This window comes from Cebus imitator, unplaced genomic scaffold (assembly GCF_001604975.1).
Source record: "Cebus imitator isolate Cc_AM_T3 unplaced genomic scaffold, Cebus_imitator-1.0 Scaffold323, whole genome shotgun sequence".
Taxonomy (NCBI): Eukaryota; Metazoa; Chordata; class Mammalia; order Primates; family Cebidae; genus Cebus; species Cebus imitator.
In genome coordinates, this window is record NW_016107638.1 from 446,146 (window position 1) to 457,081 (window position 10,936).

Below are 10,936 nucleotides of genomic sequence, written 5' to 3' on the forward strand. Positions count from 1 at the left end.
ACACAGGACTTGTTGGGCAAGGAAAAAGGGTGGCAGGGTTTAGGGCGGGGCAGTGTGAGGAAATTAAGAAGGATGGTGGTGGCCCGTATACATTCAGGGCGACTAGGGGAGCAGACCAGTAAAGTATGAGCTTGGGTCGAGGGGAATGGTAAAAAAAGCATCCTTAAGATCCAAAACTGAGAAGCACGTGGTGTTTGGAGGGACATGAGAGAGTAGCGTATAGGGGTTTGGAACGACTGGGTGTATAGGTATGACTGCCTCATTAATGAGACACAGGTCCTGAACTAACCTATATTGTCCTGAGGGTTTACGGACAGGAAGGATGGGGGTGTTGCATGGGGAACTGGTGGGGATTAAAAGGCCTCGGCTTTTGAGCCGTTCAATTATAGGATGGAGCCCGAGGCGGTGGGCTTTGGAGATGGGGAATTGGGGACGAGATAGAAACCTGGGAGCAGATTCCTTGAGGAAAATTTTAACAGGCCGATGGTGGGCGGCCACAGTGGGGCTGTTGATATTCCAGACTTGGGGATTTACTTCAGGGAGTAGCGTGGCCAAATCCGCTGTGGGTGTGTGCTCTGGGACATGTGCCAAAAGAAGGAGGTTACACTGGGCAGTGGGGGAGAGGGTAATATTGGCATTTAGCTTGGAGAGAATGTCCTGTCCTAGTAAGGGCACTGGGCAGGTTGGAATTACCAGGAAGGAGTGAGTAAACGGGACAGAGGCATAAGAGCATGTGAGTGGCGGAGTTTGGCTAGGGACTTGGGGGGTTCCGTCAACTCCCACAACCGAGACCTGGGAAGGGATAATAGGGCCCGAAAAGGAAGGAAGGACAGAAAAGGTAGCCCCCTTGTCCAGCAAGAAGGAGACACTTTTACCCGCTACCTGTAGAGTGACCCTAGGCTCAGCGAGGGTAACTGGGGTCAAAGAGCCAGGGCCCCACTAATTGTCCAACAGGCCCATTAAATGGGGAAGTGGAGACTCCCCAGAGGTGGACTCCTGACTTACAGGCGTTTCCCATCCGGGGACGGATGTCGACTGCTTCCGCCCAGTGTGCCGGTTTTGAAGAACCGGTACCCTGGGGAAGTTAGGACAGTCCGATTTCCAGTGTCCCTCGAGATGGCAAATAGGGCAAGGCTTCGTTGGGGCCCGTGGCTGGGGGCAGGCCCTAGACCAGTGACCCTCCTTCCCGCACTTAAAGCAGGCCCCCGGGGGGGGCGCGGGATTCAGATTTGAGCCTTTGGGGCCCCGCAGGCCGCAGGGCCGCCGCTAGGGCCTGGGTTTGAAGTGTCACTTTCTGCTTTAGGCGGGCCTGGCGTGCAGCTTCCGCCGTATCCTCTCGGGCATTGAAGACTTTAAAGGCCATTTTTACCAGGTTTTGGATGGGAGTCTCGGGGCCCTCCTCTGCCTTCTTTAGTTTTTTTCGGATATCAGGGGCAGATTGGGAAATGAAATGAGAGGCTAGGACAGTGGCCCCATTCTGGGATGTAGGGTCTAGCCGAGTATATCGGACTAGAGCTTCTTGTAGGCGGCCTAGGAAAAGAGCGGGATTTTCATCTGGGAGTTGGGTGACCTCTTTTAATTTATCATAATTGACTACCTTGTTTGATACAGCATCCATTCCTCGAAGGAGATATCGTATCATGCGGTCCCGCCTGGGTATATCAGAGCCCCGACCTGCCTGATAATCCCACTGCAGGTCCTCATTGGGGACAACCTCAGGGCCTAAAGGAATTTGATTGTCTATGGCATGATCTTGGTCCGCCTGGTGCCGGGCGGCGGCCAGAATACGCTCGTGTTCCTCGGCCGTCAGGGTGGAGGTGCAGATGACCCTGATGTCATGCCAGGTGAGGTCATAAGTTTGAGTGAGGTACTTAAACTCTTTTATGTATGTAGACAGATCGGCGGAAAAGGACTCTAAGCGCTTTTCTATTTGTGCTAGATCTTGGAGGGAGAAAGGGACGTGTACCCTAACTAAACCTTCCGCCCCGGCCACCTCTCAAAGCGGAGCCAGGAGGGTGGGCTGATGTGAGCGGGTATGGGCTGCTACCGGGGAGGTAAGACAGGGTGCGGTCTCCAAAGGAGGAGGCGCGGAGGGAGTGGGGGAAGGGCGAGGCGAGGCCTCTGAGGCAGGAAGTGTGGAGGGAGTGGGGGAAGGGCTAACGGCTGGCGGTAACTGGTTGCTAGGGCTGGCGGGAGGAGACAGATGTTCAGGCAGATCCTCCTGCATTGAGTAAGGCAGGGGAGAAGTAATAGAGATAGCAGAGGAGGTTTTGCGAGGGACCTGGGCTAAAAGAACCTGATGTGTAGAGCAAGTGGAACAAAGGTCCGGGTGGGTACGGAGATCCCAAAAGCCTGTACATAAGGCACCTCGCGATCTTTGCCTGTACGGCGGCAGAAATTGTCAAGGTCACGAAGGATATTGGAATCGAAAGTGCCAGTCGGGGGCCAATGTGACTGGTTATCGAGCCGATACTGGGGCCATGCCGCTTGAGACAAGAAAATGAGTTTCTTTCGCCTCAGGGTTTGCGAGTATCCCAATTTGGAGAAGTTTCTCAATAAACACCCAAGAGGGGTGTTAAGGGGTATTTTGGACTCCGCGTTCCCCATGGCGTGCGCAGCAGTGGTTCCCTGCCAACGGCTGGGTAGATGCAGGAAGAGGCGTCCCCCTTGCACTGCAGATACCCAGAGAATTAACGGAGGGAAGAGTCAGAGAGGGCGTCCCCTGTCTGGCAGTTCCCGGAGAGGCTCCTGGAGCCGGAACGGAGGACCCTCCTCGGGTCAGCCGACGCTAGGCGAGGGGTCCGGAGAATTGGGAGGGACTACTGTGCACACCACGTGGAAGGAAAGGCAAGAGAAAAAAAATGAACTTACCTTAGTCGGAGCGTAGAGGTGTCGGATCAAAAAAAAGTGTCGCCGGAGGAGGGGGCTGCGGCCGGGCCGGCAGCCTGCGCTCCCGGGTTTCGGCACCACTTGTGCGACCCCGGCTGTGGGACCCTGACCCACGGAGGCAGGCGCTCAATAGACTCGAGGCAGGACACATGGTGACCGGTACCGACTTTATTGGGATCTCCGGGCGACTCAAGCGGGAAGGGAGGAATCGTTCGCGCTTTCTTTGTTCGGTTGACTTTATAGGGACAGAGGGCCTGGGGCGGTAGGAGAGCTGACCTGGCGGGTAGTAATTGGCTAGGTTGGTTGCTGGGCAGGAGGCCTGCCGGGCGGGAGCTTGTGGGACGGGAGGTTACGGGAGAGCTGGTGGGGCGGATGGTGACTGGTTCAGTGGGCCGCTGGGCGGGAAGGTTGCTGGTCTTGGGTCCGGCCAGGATAGAGTGAGATAAGGGACCCTCCCTGTGGGGGAGGAAGGGCCTTCCTTATCAGGAATTAGGCCCTTTCCACATGGCTGGGGAACGGGGCCAAAAGTCCTCTACCAGACAGAGACGCAGAGGTTACAGGCTCGGTCACACTTCAGTACATGGAGGCTAAACAGTGGTCTGAGCTAAAAAGGCAGGACATCTTGAAGTGGGAGCCCACAGGTCATATAGCTAGATTCAAAACATTTCTGATTTGTGATTGGTTAAGAAGGCAAAGCTTTGTCAAAAAATCTGAAGTCAGCAAGAAAGAATGTTAGCTCTGGCCTGCGGGCGTGACCTCCTCCAGGCCCCTCAGGAAAAAAATTAGAACAAAGAATGGTGGTGATCCAGGCGTGGTGGCTCACGCCTGCAATCCCAACACTTTGGGAGACCAGGGCAGGTGGATCACTAAGTCAGGAGTCCGAGACCAGCCTAGCCAACATGGCAAAACCCAGTCTCTACTAAAAAAAAAAAAAAAAAAAAAAATTCACCGGGCATGGCAGCGCACTCCTGTTACCCCAGCTACTCAAGAGGCTGAGGCAGGAGAATCGCTTGAACCCAGGAGGCGGCGGTTGCAGTGAACCAAGATCCAGCCACTGCACTCCAGTCTAGGCGACAGAGCAAGGTCCGCAGGTCCATTTGGTGGGGGTCTAGGTTCTGAAAAACAACTCCAGGAGGTTTGTTACGATGTTGTTTTTAGTTTCGATAGGGAAGCAACAAATTCCTGACTCTAACTCTCTTGACTATGGTTTTATGCTCCTATTACCTCTTGCTTCTCAAGTTGCTCATATATTTCTCGGGACTAGCTCGGTGGCTGGAATTCCCATTGAAGGAACCCAAGATTTTCTTTCATTTCTATGCTTGGGCAGAGAGTGCCCAGCAGGCCCCTAAGGAGGGGTCCCTGCTCAGCCTCACATTCAATATTCAAGTCAGAGCTTTTAGGCATGTGTATTTGTACTTAAGAGATGAAAACATTGTTACGCTTTGGTAAAATGTATCAGACTTTACTGGGAGGATGCTAATTAAATATTAAAAATGAGACCTTACATTGTGATTAAGTTCCACTCAAAATTTTACAAGGATGTAAAGTGTGACACCAGCTGCCAATGGGAACATAACTGGATTATGGGCAGACCTGATGGCCTGTGCACAACGGAGTGTGTTTCCTGGTGCTGAGCAGCTCCCATGCCCCAGGAGGACAGATTGGGTCTGCACAAAGAATTCTGTGGAAGGGCCCAGATGCTGAGGAGAGCTGGACAGGCTGCGAGCACAGGAGCTCCTGATGCCTGATTCACACTCCAAGGTGCGCCTTCCCCCAGCTCTGACCCTCCCATACACCAGCATATCTGTGAGAGGCAGCAAGAGTTGTGTGTCTGTCACGTTTACTGCTGTGCAAATAAGCAAGGCAGAGAGGCAGTGCTTACGCTGTGTGCTGGGAGGAGCGTGCAACACGCAACGTACACGGAAATGAGGCGTGAGAAGTGGGGGTGAATTCCCTGAGAAAGTGACGTGAAGGGGTTCAGGAATTCTTTCTCTGAGTGGTTAAGGAATGGGACATTGTGGATAGAAGCCATGGAATGCGCTAAAGCTCCGATGCAGTGTGGCGTGGACTTTGGACTGGGGTTGTGTCTACCGTCCCAGCCTCCCCTCCGGCTCCTGCTGGCTTTCCCTTTGAAGGACGCTTCCTCCACCGACCCGTGAGCTCAGACAGGACTGTCAGGAGTTGCAGGTGTTGCAGGGGGCCTTTACCCAGCGGGAACACTCACAGCGCCTCCATACCACAGGCACCATGACTGGCCCAAAGATGTATGTGTGACACACTCAGTACCAATCAATGTCTTCCCCGGGATTAACAGATTGAGCTTGGGAGAGAAAAGACTCCCTCCCCCACTGCAGTTGCTAATCTGGAGTGGTCGTCAGTCAAGGCTGTTGATGTCCATTTTTCTCACAACAAAGAAAAGAATTACACGGAGCTGAAGATAACAAGCAAACATAGAGATTCTAGCAGCCTAGCCTTGGAGATGGGGCAAGAGAAAACGTGATGCTGTCAGCTGAGCCCTTGGATCCCACTAGGCCTAAAGCCAGCTTTCCCTGACAGGCACCGAGAAATCGATGTTAGGCTCAAGCAAGTTTGAGCTTGGTTTCTTTGTCCCTTGTCATTAAGAGTCCTGGTCAATGCAACATATTTGAGAAACCACAATTAGTTAGATATTCAATGAAGAGTAGGCACAAGCAGGAAGAGTGGCAAGGGCTGAGGCTGGAGAGAGTCAACAACATGATCAAGAGGGCCTGTGTGCGGGGCCCCTCGTTCACTGCTCCTTCATTTCCCCTCTCGTTCATCTTCTCTATCCCACGTCTTACCCACCTCCCAGTAGGATGATCAGCTCCACGCGCTTCCACCAGCTCCCCTCCTGATGGTGATGCCCTCAGGAGCCAGAGCATGCTCCTCCCTGGGGTCTCGGACTCAGCGGATGGGAAGCCCAGAGAAGCCCTGCAGCCTCGGGCATAAGCACCCAGAAACGTGGGAGACTCGTGCCCACGAAGTGCAGGATCCGGTGGATAAACACCCGCTTTCCTCCCTCCAACCATCATGTTTGCAACACGGTAGCATTTCCCTGCATTGCCACTTCCCCACTTCTGTGTCCATCGCCCCATCCCCGACTCTGGCCCCTGGGACTCACACTCTAAAGCACTACTCACATGTGAGTGTTTGCCCTGGGCTCTGCTCTCGGAGAACCAAGGACGAGACACTAGAGTAAGTTAGTCCCAGTGAAGCAGCAAGGTTTGTCTGGGGAAATACCCGAGGTTTGTTGTCTTGTGCTAAGGAAATCAAAGACGCGGACACACAGGAGTACGTTTAAGAGCAGAAAGTTTGGCTGGGCACGGTGGCTCACACCTGTAATCCCAGCACTTTGAGAGGCCGAGGTAAGTGGATCACAAGGCCAGGAGATCAAGACTATCCTGGTTAACATGGTGAATCCCGGTCTCTACTAAAAATACAAAAAAGTTGCTGGGCATGGTGGTGTGCACCTGTAATCCCAGCTACTCAGGAGGCTGAGGCAGGAGAATCGATTGAACCGGGGAGGCATAGGTTGCAGTGAACCAAGATCATGCCACTGCACTCCATCCTGGGCGACAGAGTAAGACTCCATCTCCAAAAAAAAAAAAAAAAAGAAACTTCAGTAGGCGAAAGAAAAAAGAGCACTTCCTTGTGAAGAGGAAGGGGGGCCCAGTGGGTTTCTGGGTTTGGGGTGAGATGTGGTTGGTTTTATAGAGGAGCTTGAGTAGGCGGTGTTCATTTACATAGACCATAGTGGATTGGTTGGACCAGATGTGCTGTTTAAATAGCCTGGGAAGAGGCTGGCTATCCTCCCTTAATCTTTTGTGATGCAAATGGAGTCTTTACCTGGCCAGCCACTTGATGCCCACACACGTGGCCACAAAGGAAAGGGAAGAGGGAAACTCCATGTGGAACATACCTGGCTTCCAGGTTTCCGTTTTCTAGTGCCACAGCTGCCAGCATTCACCTATGCAGGCTTCCAGCTTGCTTATCTATGCTGGCAGCTTGATTTTTCAGGCTGCTTTTTGTTAGAAAAGAAATGATTTGGGGGTTGCTTTTTTATTAAAAGGAAAACCTTATCAAGGACTCCCATACCCTTACTAACTGCCTAAATAATTTGATTTTAGCTCCTGTATCACCAAGGGTCCCGAAGGCTTTCACAGATAGACTTCAGGGATCAGTAAATGCTCCGGATCACATGCACTTTTTTTTTTTTTTTTTTTTTTGAGATGGAGCCTCACTCTGTCACCCAGGCTGGGTGCAGTGGCACAATCTTGGTTCATTGCAACCTCTGCCTCCCAGGTTCAAGCAATTTTCCTGCTTCAGCTTCCCAAGTAGCTGGGATTACAGGCATGCACCGTCACGCCTGGCTAAGTTTTTGTATTTTTAGTAGAAACAGGGTTTCACCGTGTTGGCCAGGCTGGTCTGGAACTCCTGACCTCAGGCGATCTGCCTGCCTCAGCCTCCCAAAGTGCTGGGATTACAGGTGTGAGCCTCCATACCCAGCCCACATGCACATTTTGAATGTGCATATGTGAATTTGGGGGGGAGAAAGTCCATAGCTTTTATCCAGTTTTCAAAGACGATGAGAGCAAGGATGAAAGTGGAAGAAACCACTTAGTTGCTAAGGAGATTTTTCAGCAAGAATATGCACAGAGGACATTGCTAATTGCCTACCCAAAATCTGTTGTCTTCTTTCTCTGTATGTAGAATTGCAAATATATTTGGGTGCCAATATGCACGGGTAAAGAGGTCATTTCCCTTTCAGCTAGGGGTGGCCCTGTGACATACATGCAAATAGAGACAGGCAGAAGTCTCTTAAATGGGCCTCTGAGAAGACATTTTGAAAAAGCAAACTCCTTTTGACCTTTGCTCTTCCTGAAGCCTTCTGACCTTGACCTTTTTTCTGGCTGGAATGTGGAAATGCTAAGCTGAGGTGGAGCAGTTATCCTGCAACCATGAGAATGAAAACCACAGGCTTTTCCTCCTGGGGTATAAAAGGCTGGAAAGAGCATTACTCCCATCACGAGAAGAAGCCAGCTAATCTGCAAAAGCATACCTTTTCTTGAAGCCATCAGAGAGCTGAGGTTTGAGGAGACTACTCTGCCTGAAATCTGAGGAAAGAGAGACAGGCCTAAGGAGAAATGGGACATGAGCGCCATTTTGCAGGTGGCAGACCACATGTTCAACAGGCAAGAAGCATTCAGCAAAAGGTTTTGATGGATTTCTAAAGGCTGGAGTGGGCTGGCATGAGAGCATAGACTCCTGGCAGCTGCACACCGAGGGGAGTGTGTTTCCATCTTGGCCTCTTCTCCCTGGATGCCCAGCAGGTACAGAAGAAGGATTGGGGGCAGGCAGGAAGCCTGAGAGAGCCACTGTGCACAGCTGGAGAAGTGAGTGGCCACCACTATGCAAGGGCACAAAGCCCTGCCTGGACCTTTCTCCCCAAAGAACAAAGTCCCTGTGCTGCTGGGAGAAGACAGCCAGCTTGCCAGCCCCAGGGCACAGTAGGAACCTCTGAGGTGCAGGGCAGTGTGGAGAAACTACCCTCTATTCCCAGGGCAGGGGCAGAAACTCTCCTGGGCCCACATCATCAAAGAGCGCCTTCAAATGGGACAGGGACAAGGCCATCAAGAAAATCTGTCCCAAGACACAGAGACACAGGGTCCACCTAAGACTGAGGCTGGGCCTCAGAGCCTCCTCTGTTCCCCATGACCAGGCTTGCAAGATCCAGCGTTCTAGGATTGAGAGGGCAGGAGCCAGAGGAGAGCTGCTCTGACATTCTGGCACACAAGAAATGCTTGAAACTGAAAGTAGAGCAGGAACACTGAGAAAAACCTTCTGCCAAACCAAACCCCACCCTAAGCGCAACATTCTGCCAGAGGAATGTGAAGCTACCAGTGGACTGAAGGCAACCATAGCAACAGAACCCAAACCCAGCTCAACTCGCCTAGATTGACTTAACACACATCACACTTAACACACGTCACACACACATGCACATATACACACCAACACACATCTTACATGCATGCACTTACATACACATAAACACAAACACATGCAAGCGCATACACACACATGAATGACCTAGCAGAGAAAACTTTTCCCCATCTCCTGGTGTAAATACTGTTTATCTTAGTCTCCACTGTCTTATGTGTGATGTCCAGCACTCATTCTAAAATTATGACACACACAGAAAGAAAAAACAACCGACTGCCCAGAAACGAAGCAATCAAAACTGGAAGATAGGCCATTTTAAACAACTATGATTAATATTTTAAATGCTTTACTGGAAAAATGATGACAACACTCATGAACAAATGGAGAATTTCTGCAGAGATGGAAATTACACAAAGGAGTCAAATGGAAATGCTATCACTAAAAAAGGGCAGATAACAGATAAAACATTCCTTCTCTGAGTTCATCAGTACACTCAACACAGGCAAGGAAATGGAAATGCTATCATTAAAAAAAGGTAGATAACAAATAAAACATTTCTTCTCTGGGTTCTTCAGTACACTCAACACAAGCAAGGAAAGAATTCATTAACATTGTGATAGGTCAATTAAAATTATCCAAACTGAAACACAAAGTGAAAAAAGAAAAAATATATTTAAAATGAGAGCATAAAAAAGCAATGTCACAATAGCAAATAATATAATGTGTAATTGAAACTAGATGTAAACATGATAAGACAAAAAAAAGTTTTGAAGACATAAAGTCTAAGAATTTAAAAAGAAAGAAAGAAATTCAATTACAGACCCACGAAGTTCAGACAATTCCAAGCAAGGTCAAACACACACATGTCCATAGAAGCATTTAGACATATTAACATCACACTGCCAAAAATCAAATATAAAAGTGGAATCATGAAGGTGGCAAAAGGAAAAATATACATTGTGCACAGAGGAGCAAAAATCAGAATTACAGTAGACTTCTTATCAATTACTATGTAAGCCAAAGGATGATGTCGTGAAATATCTAAAGTTCTATGGTGTCGGGAGGAGAAGGAGGGACCGATAAACCCAAAATTCTATATCCGGTAAGAATATCTTTCAGAAATGAATGAGCAGTCTGGGAACAGGCAGGAGCGGGGAGTGACTGCTAATGGATACAAGATTCCTTTGAGGGGTGATGAAAATGTTCTGAAATTAAATAGTGATGATGGTTGCAGAACCTGGTGAATATACTCAAAACCACTAAATTTTACACTTAAAAATGAATTTTGTTGTGTGCAAATTATCTCAGAAAAAAAAGAGAAATAAACTTTTTTTAAACAGAAAGTGACAGAATTTATTATCAGAAACCAGAACTACAAGAAATGTAAAAGAAGCTCTTTAGACAGAGCACTCTGACTCTACACAGAAACCTGGATTTACACAAAGAAATGAAGACATCCAGAAATGGTTAAATTTGAAGGAAAAATAAAATATGTTTTTATTATTTTTCATTGCTATAGAAAGAAAAAATTGACTGTCTAACAACAAAAGAGTAGAAGGTACTATGGGTTGATGGCATTTGTGAAAGTAAAATGTATGGCCAAAATATAATAAAGCGTGAGAGGGAGGAAGTAGGAGCGCCCTGTCGTGAGGTGCTCACACGACACGTGGAGTGGTATAATATTACTGGAAGGTAGTTTGAAGAGATAGAGTCTATGACAACCACGGGGGGTGGGAAAACATTTGGTAGAGCTTAGGACAACCACTGGGAGAAAATGTTGTAGAGGGGCAAATAATAAGCCAGTAATAGACATGAAAAGGAATCATAAATTCCTTTTTTTTACTTTTTTAAAAAATTTATTTATATTTTTTATCCAGAAAGATGGAATCCAGAAGAGGAAAGCAGCTTCCACACTGAAAGGAAGGGAATAGAGAGAGATGGAGTTTAGGAGGGGAAGACAGGCTTCCACGAAGGGAGTGTTTGTGGAAGGGGACTCCAGAGGGAAAATCCAGAATAGAGAAAAACAGCTTCCACGAAGGGTGTGTTCATGGAAGGGGATCCAAACATGGAGTCATAAATTCCTTTT